This window comes from Hylaeus anthracinus, unplaced genomic scaffold (genome assembly GCF_026225885.1).
Source record: "Hylaeus anthracinus isolate JK02 unplaced genomic scaffold, UHH_iyHylAnth1.0_haploid 12000, whole genome shotgun sequence".
In the NCBI taxonomy this organism is placed as follows: domain Eukaryota; kingdom Metazoa; phylum Arthropoda; class Insecta; order Hymenoptera; family Colletidae; genus Hylaeus; species Hylaeus anthracinus.
Genome location: NW_026534347.1, coordinates 9,881,186 through 9,892,047, shown reverse-complemented (window position 1 = coordinate 9,892,047; position 10,862 = coordinate 9,881,186). Strand labels below are relative to the sequence as shown.

The 10,862-nt window shown below is 38.8% G+C and overlaps 1 long non-coding RNA gene across 3 annotated transcripts; it reads left to right on the top strand.

The window, feature by feature from the left end:
* The first annotated feature begins 1,517 nt into the window (after positions 1–1,517).
* On the top strand, positions 1,518–6,799 carry LOC128890448 (uncharacterized). Of its 3 annotated transcripts, none has more exons than XR_008460618.1 (5): positions 1,518–4,567; positions 4,719–4,807; positions 4,905–4,996; positions 5,088–5,176; positions 5,596–6,799. It is a non-coding gene; the product is annotated as an uncharacterized LOC128890448 (long non-coding RNA). The 3 variants fall into 3 exon arrangements; XR_008460619.1 differs by having other exon boundaries at positions 5,088–5,186; XR_008460617.1 differs by having other exon boundaries at positions 5,088–6,799.
* Positions 6,800–10,862: the final 4,063 nt, after the last annotated feature.

The following is a 10,862-nucleotide window of genomic DNA, read 5'->3' as shown; positions in this document are numbered from 1 at the left end:
GACATTTTTGCAAAGGAAATTGTTGTTCAGAATCGTCTCAGCTACTCCCCATTTCCGGCTCCTCCCCGACTTTTGGGACACCCTATATATTAGCCTAATATACTTCGGAGACTCGTGTCTTTGAGAATAGATAATCGACTGAATAGGTAAAACAACACTGTACACAATTTTCAGACTTTTGGGACACCCTGTATATATAAATAGAAAATTAATTCCATAATATCTATATAATATGTATATATATTATCTAATTAATTATTGTCTCTCTATTTACATATATTAAAAATTACAACCGTACGTACAAAATAGTTGTTAAGTTGTTAATCGTAGTATATAATTCACCCTCCAAACGTATTATTCTATTTATGTGTTTCAACTAAAAATTAGTAAACCAAGTATATTCATCGAATAAAATTATTCTAATTAATTAACGCATAAAATTCAATTGCCTGTGATTTGAAAAAGTCCTGGCAGAGGTATCGGAAAGCTTGAAATAAAATTTGCTCGAATCAACTCGTCGCGTGCGTCGTTTAATATTTTACAGTGCTTGTCGTCGGAACACCCAGCGCTAATTCCATTAGTAACAATTAAGCGACAAGCAACAGGCACGCAGATCGACCGTGACAAGTGTAAAACGAATCGAACATTCGAACACGTGCACGTGTGTCACGGTCTCTCGATGTGTACGTGCGGCACGGTAATTTTAATTATGAGATAGTTCACCCCCGATGTCGGTTCCCGCGCACAGAGAAAATTACTGCGCGTGGAAGGGGGTGAACAACGGTGGATGGGGTAACAATGTATTATGCGTCCCCCCCCTCCCTCGAAGACCCCTCGCGTTAACCGCAAACCCCTTCTATTCGCCCCCAACAATTCGTTAACTGCTATCGAATTGACTTCGGCCACCGTAAGTTGAAAGTGCAACCCCGTTACCTCTCTTGCTGCTTCCACTCTCGGTCGAAAGTTTACGGGTCTCATCGTCGAAATTCGAGTAATCAAGTTTCGTTTACAGTGCACAATGGTGAATTTGCGAGCATAGCGATGCACTTTAACGAAACACGTTTCCTAGCCGATTAGCGTTAACACGTTGATCGCCACGTCCACCCATCTGTGGCTGCTTTTTACTGAATAAAAACAATGAATTCTGATAGTCGAGCGTCGAAGAAAATAACTTTGAATGAAATTACAAAAATAAATAACAGAATAAATGTTTCGTTATGTAGTTTTCAATAGTCTGTTAATAAAATTTAATCACAATAGAAATTTTCAAGAATATTAGTCTGACAGTGAACGTGTTAAATGGTTAGAGGTATTTAGAAATGTCAAAAAATGGCATTTTTTGGTTTTGGGTCGATTCGACCGATCACGAGACACATTTTCGGTAGCGAAACGGACATTTTGTAGATTTTTATATATGATTATAAAAATTAGTAGCAAATATTATTAGTACTCCTTGAATGTTCAAAAATGAAGATTTTTGGTCCTGCTTAACAAATTCACGAAGGACTGTTCACAGTGTTATAGGTAGAACGAAAAACGTCTTAATCATTTTCCCAAAAAGTGATAGGATAGTTGGCAAAATGGATGGAATCGTGTAATAGTGATAATTAGACTGCGGATGCTCATGGAAATTCGTATTTTCACAGATTACAAAGAAAGAATTCAAATTTATATTAATGTACATCTTATATTTTAAATGGTATAACATGTATATTATTGTTGATATTTTATATTGTTTAGCATTTGTGCACATTCTTATAGATTTACTCGTATTACAATTTCTCATATATGCATAAACATTGGCAGTCTATTGAAGACTGTGAATAAATTTGCATAAACATCCACAGTCTAGTTGACAGTCCTTAGTCCTGTCTGACTTCAATAAAATCCACACTCTGTATCCTCTTTTTCTTTCTGGAGGAACGACTCTTTAGTTGCATCGGAGTATATCGAGATATTTTCCATTCATTTGAGAAGGATAAGTGATTGTGGCGAAATTGCAGCGCAGGGGGTTGTATTATACGATTGGAAAAGGCGGACGGTTCTGCACGCATCGGGTAGGGGAATTTTCCGAACGTACACGGAGACGGATTCGGTTTCGGGTGTGTTTTAAAGTCCATGGGGCTCAATGTTCCGCGAAATACGTCGCTCCCTCTTACCATCGGTCCTATAATACAGATGCCGTATAGATGGCTACAAATCCCCCGGAACTCTTCATATCTATAACCTCTTTTCATTCTCGACAACGAGGGCTCACACGCGACAGGGTAGTTTTAAACAATTCACCCTTCAAACCCTCCCACGTGGTTAACTTTATTGCTATTTCCGGACCCGCGCCCGCGAGACACTTCGATTTCACTTATATCGGTGAAATTTTTACGGGGAGAATGCCACGTATCAAGTAATTTCATGAGGGATTTTTTTAAAAGTGTTTTCTAAAAGTGTTTTCTAAAAGTGGCTTCAGTATTTTGGAATTAAGGGGCTGTTCTAGTCTAGTGCGTCAATTTTTAGTTCTGTTTTCGAGGATTTTCTTTTGTTTATCAGGAATTTTTATAAAGGGTTTTTCGGAGGTAAAAATAATCAAAATTAAACGTAGTACGAGCGATCTTGTACAGTACCTTCTTAAAATAGTATATTCGTGGTTGCCACGATTTCAGGCGTTCTGCTTATCCGAAATGAAAAAATCAAGAAACATCTTCATTAATATTAGCGTCTCTATTATCCGAACCAGAATAATTATGAAATATCAGGAGTTAAAAAAATGGCAGCACTTTTAAGTTTGAACATCGACCTTTTGTATTCATTTTGTTCTTTGTATATTAAAAAAGAGATATTTAGAACAATCAGATTTTGGAAATCGTGGTTCAGGTGATAAAGGCACGCGTGCTGAAGATTCACTACGAATTTGATGTTATTCGGTCAACTAGAACTCGTGATATCGTGGCAATCATTTCAAAAAGTATTATTGTATAGCATTAAAATTAGTGGCATTGGCACTAAAACTCTAAAAACCTGAAACTCGTTGATAAAGCTAATGAATCTGAAAGATGCGTACAAACTCTTTTGAATATTTTTGTACGTCACAATTAAGATAGGAAGTCTTATCTGTCTCTACGAGTGTTCAGCGCACGAGGATGCGTAAAAGAAGGGAAGGACATAGAGAGGGTGGTATATAGGGCGCACATAGGGGTTTGCACGCTGGAAGGACTTTATGGGGGCCCGAGTATATTTCCTGATTGAGCGGACTAATCCACGCAAAGGAGGTTTTATCGTCGAGGTATACGTACGTAATCGAAGGGTTCTGCGTGGATGTCGCACGCAGAAGAAGCTGAACAGAGTTAGTTTCGTCGAAACCTCGTTTAGTAACGAGTGTCTAGTTTAGTGGTTTTTAAACTTACTATACTTGCTATGCAGTTTAACATTAAAACTGCCTAGGTTGAAATATATCTGTTATTCATTCAACTATATCTTCGTAATTAGAGGGAGGAGGAGCAAACTAATTTATCGATAATTATATAATAATTCTCTGTTATAATAATCGTCCTAAAAAATTCTGGTAGAAGATTGAATGACTTTAAGTTGAAGTACATGAGTCAAATTGGTCGAATTGGTAGTTAACTCTTTTCTAGTTGTAATAGTATTTTTCTTTTTTTAGAATTGTTTCCATTTATATCGATCGTCACGTTTTGAATGGACACTAAATAGTGTACTTTTTTTGAAAGAGTTTTTTTGATATATGGGATACTTACCTGTCCTAATACATCAATGGACGCTAATTCATCGTGTAATAAAATATGACATCATACAATACAATAGAAATTTTTCTAGCATACGTTGAAAGTGTTACAAACTAAATTAACTATTTGACGAATCGGAATATTCTTATAGAAACTTCGTCCACTTAATCCCCATTTTTTCAAGCCCCCTGTCAAGATATCTTAAATTCAAGGGATCAATCGCCCGATTGACGAACTTTCCCTGATCGTAGAGGTTTCGTTACCATCGAAATGGACAATTACGTGAAAAAGCTGGAGTCCTGTCGGAGCGTTTATGCAAGGGACCCTTCCCGAGCCTTCCTCCACCCCCTTCGCCTGTAAATACGGGGACGCACCGCTGTACTATCGCGGGAACAATAAAAATAGACCTCCCGTATAGGTTCGCCTGCTTACTATCAGGCCGCAAGTTACGATTAAGAGACCGCCCAGGCCATGTCTCGAATTCTCGGTTTCTGGGAAGACCTCGACGGGATTCGAGGGGGCCAGGACTAGGACTTTCGAAGGACTAACCGTCAGGATACGCCCGGGCCACGATAGTTCGTTGTGGTGGCTTCTCGAAACTTTCCTTCGCGGGTTTATGCTTATCGTAAACATCGTCGCAGACAAATCGCCTGGTGCAAACCGTACCAAGAAGAGAATCTCTGCTCGCTGGTTGGCGCAGGGAACGGCGAAACGATCCCACGTAATCGTAAATACAGGAACGGAATATAACTTGAGGAGAATGAACGAGCCCCCGTGATCAGGCGACTGTTTTTTGGGAAGGGGGGCGCTTGGCGAGGAGAGGCGAAAAGGTGAGAGTTAACGTGGAAGTTAACAGTTGGGAAATGTGGGTGGTTCGATGTGAAAGGGATTCAGGTTCATCTTTTTGAGACGTGAAGTATTTTAGGCAAGCAATGATGGAGAAATATAACGAGTTTGTTTGTGACAGGTTTCATTATTCAGTTTCAGGAACGAGGATACTGCGAGGAGTTGAAGAGATGAACGTTAAGATTTAACTTACAGAAGGAGAAACATGTCTGGGTCGCCATGAAGTAGGTGTAGGCCCATATTTTTAAGACATAGAGTATCTTAAGCAAGCAATGATGGAGAAATATAACGAGTTTGTTTGTGACAGGTTTCATTATTTAGTTTCAGGAACGAGGACACTGCGAGGAGCTGAGGTGAAAGTTAACGTTTAACTTACAGGAAGAGAAACGTGTCTGGATCGCCCCGAAATGGGTGTAGGTCCATATTTTTAAGACATAGAGTATCTTAGGCAAGCAATGATGGAGAAATACACCGAGTTTCTTTCTAACAGGTTTCATTATTCAGTTTCAGGAACGAGGATACTGCGAGGAGTTGAAGAGATGAACGTTAAGATTTAACTTACAGAAAGAGAAACATGTCTGGATCGCCATGAAGTAGCTATAGGTTTTTCTTTTTAAACCATGCAGTATCTTAAGCAAGCAATGCTTAACACTTTATCTACCGGACTATTTAGAAATACTCTTTAATTTAAAAAAGAATTTTCTACGGTAGCATATTCCGATCTAGGCTGACAATAATTCCTTCGTGCTGTTACTGGGTACATTGAAAACCAAGTCTGTTTTCAAACCCTGAACATTGTAAGTAGGCAACCATCGACACAATACATAAATTCGATTAGCTAAATACTGCAATTGAAAAGCCTATAAATAGGCTTCCGGTAAATAAAGTGTTAAGGAATGTGTATGTTTATGTATTATGTAGTCTTTCAACCTATCCAAAGTGGACCTTTTAACAAATCTCTACAATGTCCAGTGTCCATGATGATTTTAACGCCACTTTAATCCCCGATCAGAGGTGCTCCTGGCCAGGATTACACCGCCCCTCCTGCCAATAAAAGCAGCGAAAGGGTTACGGTGGAAGCGGGCGGTCAGCCTGGAGCACTGGTTAATGTGTGGACACTTCGTGTTCGCGGCTGTATCAGGGCAAAGAATGAATATTCAACAGTAAACACCGGTAACGCTTGCAAAGGGTTCGCGTGAGGGTGGACGCGGAGATAGAGAAGGGAAAGCAAGGTGGTTCTCCGGTTTTGACCAGCGCGGAGGGAGGCGAGGGTGGATTTCTCGTGACTTGTGCAGATATAAACGTGGCTCCGGCTGAGAGGGACATTGTTTACGATATTACATCTGTAATACCGGTCAAGTGACCAACGTCCACCAACGCTCCGTAATCTCCTCTGCGCCAGGACTTTGTTCCTGACCAGATACAGCACGTTGAGCGACTCCGTGATCATAATAGCGGCGGTCTCGTAGGCGTGTCGAGGGCTGCAACGCGTTTTAACACGTTTTAACACGTTTCTCAAGTGTTCGCTGCAGTATGCACGGCGCTTCTCGTTCCCGCGCCACCAGGTGTTGCATCGCGATTTCGGAATTACCGGAACCGTTTTGTCGCACCTCGCGGTTTCTCGAGGGAACGTGGTGTTTTGGATCGTGGCTGTTTTATGTTCGAAGATACGAGAGATAGTTGTAGGTAGAAGTAATGTATTCAAATTCGCGTAGACTCGTTCAACACCGTTGGCTGTCGCGACAAAACTCGTGAAAGTTTCTAGAAAGTTAAAATTTTGTCTTGAGACTATTGACGATTGGATAATTTCATATTTGTATGTGGTATTTAATTTGTTAACTTCGAATTAGATTTAGGAATCCTATACAGATTTATTTTTATTGTTATTGTCTCAGCTTTGGAGTTAATGTGTTTAGTTGCTTGATGGAAGGTTCTATCGTTCAGAAATGGGCGACGTAGCGACTTAATAATTCAGCAAAGCGTGAAAAAAAAATTGAAGTTACATACTTTATCAGTCATTAATCACAGTTCAGCTCGTTTTGAAGTAAATGAAATAATTGATACGCCAATGAGTATTGTTGACTTGTTTTAATAATTTATGTAAGTCATAAAATCGTTTGTTTCAGTGGTCGACAGATCTAGTATACCCTAAAGGAACAATCAAAGTTATACAATTCTATAAAATGCATACTCTTAATTTAAAACTCATTCTTTCCTCATTGTTCAATTCATACAGATTGAAATTTAAAGAATTAAAATGATCAAATCAATATATATTCATCTTCTTTATTCTTTCCTTAAAAATTTAAACAGCGTCATCTATTGATGCACCTTCATTAACATATATATTAATATGAAAATAGATAGATTGATAAATGATGCCATATTATCCCTTTCTAACAATGAAGTCAGAGATTCCTCGAGACGAAATTCAATCGTGTTTCAGTCCCGTGTCGAACGTACATAACGCAATAAATGGATAACATCCGCGGAAATAAAAATTCCGAGACTCGTATCCTCCTGTAACCCGCAATTTACTGTTAATTAATACAGCGATTTCATCGATACCAACTGTCTGCCGCAGAAGTCGCTGGCCGAAGGACAAACATCCCCGTACCAGGGGGAGGACGGTGTTTTGATTCTGGCTGTTATAGGGAAGACATATATCACTGGTCCACCCCATTGCTATAGATGCCAGTAGTTAGGGTGGGGATGCTGGGGCGAGTCCGGATGGACACGCTGCGATTTATTGCCCCGTTCGATATATATGATTATTTAAATCTTTTTCAGTTGCTGTGGTCATTCAGCGTCGTCTGCTATCGTGGTCCGGCCGAGACTCGCCAGACTTTGTTGTTGCTTTTGGAATTTTGGAGTTTTCTTTGGCGATATACGAAATTTGTGTTAATTGTGATAAATAGTAGAGTGCTTCAAAGCAGGATCTACTGGACTATCATGGTTGCGTTAAAACTTGTTAGATTTTATTATTGAATTATTTTAGAACGTTTTTGATAGTATGTAAAATGGCCAGACTGAGATTTGCCAGACTTTGTTGTTGTTTCTTTGATAAGAATCGAAATCTATGAAAAAGGTAATAGACTAGTGTGTCATGTCATCTGAATATTAGCTTTTCATCTAAGCCCTGAAGAATAATGTATAATTATATATTGTATATTATTATATAAACAATCATATAATCATGCAATCATAGTCATAACATTATAATATATTTGTTTGAAAATAACAAATTTAATACCACTCTTTCTTATCAAAATAATAACTCACATTACACGTCTGTATTAAATCTTGGCTCTCAGGACAAAACGTACTAAATTTATCTGGGAGTCAACAATGAGTTAACAATAGTTTACAATGTCTGAAATCTTCAGGGTGTTTTCAGTGTGTTTGACGTGATCCATGCTGGACCATTCCTATCTCTTGACAAGTCTCCAGTTTCAGCTTAGGTACCGTCAGCGATCGTCGAATGTAAATTCAAGCGAACGATGTAACTTCAATTTAAACCGCCTCGACGTGAAAGGCAAAGGCAAAGGCAAGTGTCAATCTCAATAAATTCGTGACGGACCATCGAAGGACACGTGGTCCAAGAATATATCCGTACTTTCGCTTGTTACGTTTCACACAACACGGCACCACTTTGTATTCCAGCGGCGAAACCAATCTCCATAACCAAAACGTGCTACCGGACTTTCCAAAGCCAGCAACGAACGATCTCCTCGCGTTTTACATTCTCACGCCTTTCTACTTTTCTCACCGCGAATTCGTTCGTTGGCCTAGATTTCCATGTTTATGGACGTGGATACTTTATTTAGGAATTGGTTGATGATACAAATAAATACTAGGTTGTCCTAAAAGTTTCTTTCGTAATTTGCACTCAATTATTTTGCGCGGTAGTGTTTATATAAATAGACAATCTAATTTCTTAGATGTTCATGGTGTAACAGTAATGGAGCAAAATGAAACGTACACAATTCAATAATGTAACATTAGACATAAAATATTGTGTATGTATTACTTATTAATAAAACGAAAGAAACTTTTCGGGACAACCTAATAGAATTGCGGATAAGAGAGCCGGATAATAAAATTCTGCCAAAGAGGAAGCTAGGCGAAGGTTGTCCAAGTTGGATATTTTTTAACCGACTTCGAAAAAGGAGGAGATTACTCAATTCGACGTGTATATTTTTCTTTTTTTTTTGATTTTCAATATTTCTAACAAACACGTTGTATGTATTTCAATTTTTACTGTTTTGTATAAATTAGACTTTAATACGTACCAAGTAATAATTGGTCAAAGTAATTTCGATTCGTTTAGTAGAAGCATTACAGTTTAAGTTTGATAATTTATTAAGTTTAATATCCAAAGTGACGTGTCTACATGCTGTTAATAGAGCGTGAATGTTAACCCTTTGCACTCGTGAGGTGACTCTGTCACCACTAGGTTTTCTTTAAGTTTAATCTCTTTGGAACTCGAAGTGCCAATAAAATGATTGTCGTTGAGGGAAAGGTGACCTGCTTCTCAAATCTCAAATTGGACATCTCATTTTCGAAGTAAATATAATGTTAGCATTCGTGACAATGGAATGCTAAGAAACACCTCGAGTTGCTGGTAGATACCACAATAAGAGGCCTCGAGTGCAAAGGGTTAACTGTGCATAGAGGGTTCAATTAAAGAGTCATTCAAGGAAGACTTGCCATGCAATCCAGTATCATCATTTTATTTGAAAAATCCAACTAAAAATTATTTCTTTTTTCCATTATTCGATACATATATAATAAACCCCAGGAAACAAATTTTCGACAGGGTCAATTGTGAAAGTCCAAGGTGATATCCTCCCTTCAGTGAAAAGTCTTTTGGCAGTCCCGTGTCTGATGAAGGTTGCGAGGGTTGGGGTTAGGAGAGTTGCAATGCAGGAAAAGAGCCGCGACGAATTCCGAGTTCACGGGCGAATACAGGAGGCAGATCGATGGATTGTCTAAGCCCGTGTCTGACAGGAAAGTCGAAATCTGTCGGTGGCAGAAATATTCGAAGCGCACGGCGTATTTCACGCCTAATTTCACGCGAATTCCGTGCTGAATATTCCTCGTTCTCAATCTCATGCGGGCCACGTGCCATTCATCTCATAGCCGGCTGAATTCTCACCACGCCGCGTTCTAAGTCGCTCAACTTATCCCTTTTTCGCTCCATTTTTGTTCTATTTTACATTTGATCAAATAGCAACATCGTCTTTCGCATTGCGCTCGAGATTGTCTATTATTAACATCATTTTTTCACGATATTAATTATCATTAGGGTGAAGCAAACGTTCGTGTGTTTCTTACTTTGTCTGCAAATGTTGTACATATATCATTTTTAAGCTTTTAAAAAGCTCTTTCATATTTAACTCTTTGCACTCGAGGCCTTTTTTTCTTGTATCTAACAGCAACTCGAGATGTTTCTTAGCATTCTATTGCCACGAATTCTAAGCTATCTAGATTTGAAAATAAGATCACCTTTACCTCGTCGACAATCATTTTGTCAGATTTGGTTTGTGGGTTAAGGTGTAGATGAACTGTTCACGCGCGGTTTACACTATATAAAGTAAATGTTCATTTACGTAAAGGTACATATATAAATGAACTTGGACTATTGTCGCGATCGTACGCATAGAGCGCATAAGGAACAATTAAAAATAATCGACATCAGCCGATGTCGCTGCCACGATCCAAGCCGCTGTCGATATATTTCCTAACACATTTTATCGACACTTCGAGTTTCAAAGAAATGAAACCTAAAGAAACATTAGGTATTGGAGATTTGCTGCGTGAAACCTAATGGTGACTGGGAGTCACCTCTCGAGTGCAAAGGATTAACGAACTCCGTGAGTAGAATCGGCGAGAAATGGTCAGACATGAATGAGTTGTATTGTATCCCAGACAATATTAACCCTTTGCACTCGAGGCCTTTTTTTCTTGTATCTAACAGCAACTCGAGATGTTTCTTAGCATTCTATTGCCACGAATTCTAAGCTATCTAGATTTGAAAATAAGATCACCTTTACCTCGCCGACAATCATTTTATCGACACTTGGAGCTCCAAAGAAATGAAACCTAAAGAAACATTAGGTATTGTAGATTTGCTGCGTGAAACGTAATGGTGACTGGGGGTCACCTCTCGAGTGCAAAGGGTTAATTATTAGCTGCATTAATTTATTGATTAATTTTTTATCGTTTCACCAAAATCATGGAAAACTTTGAAATTCGAGTACTTTTACGTCACGTTTT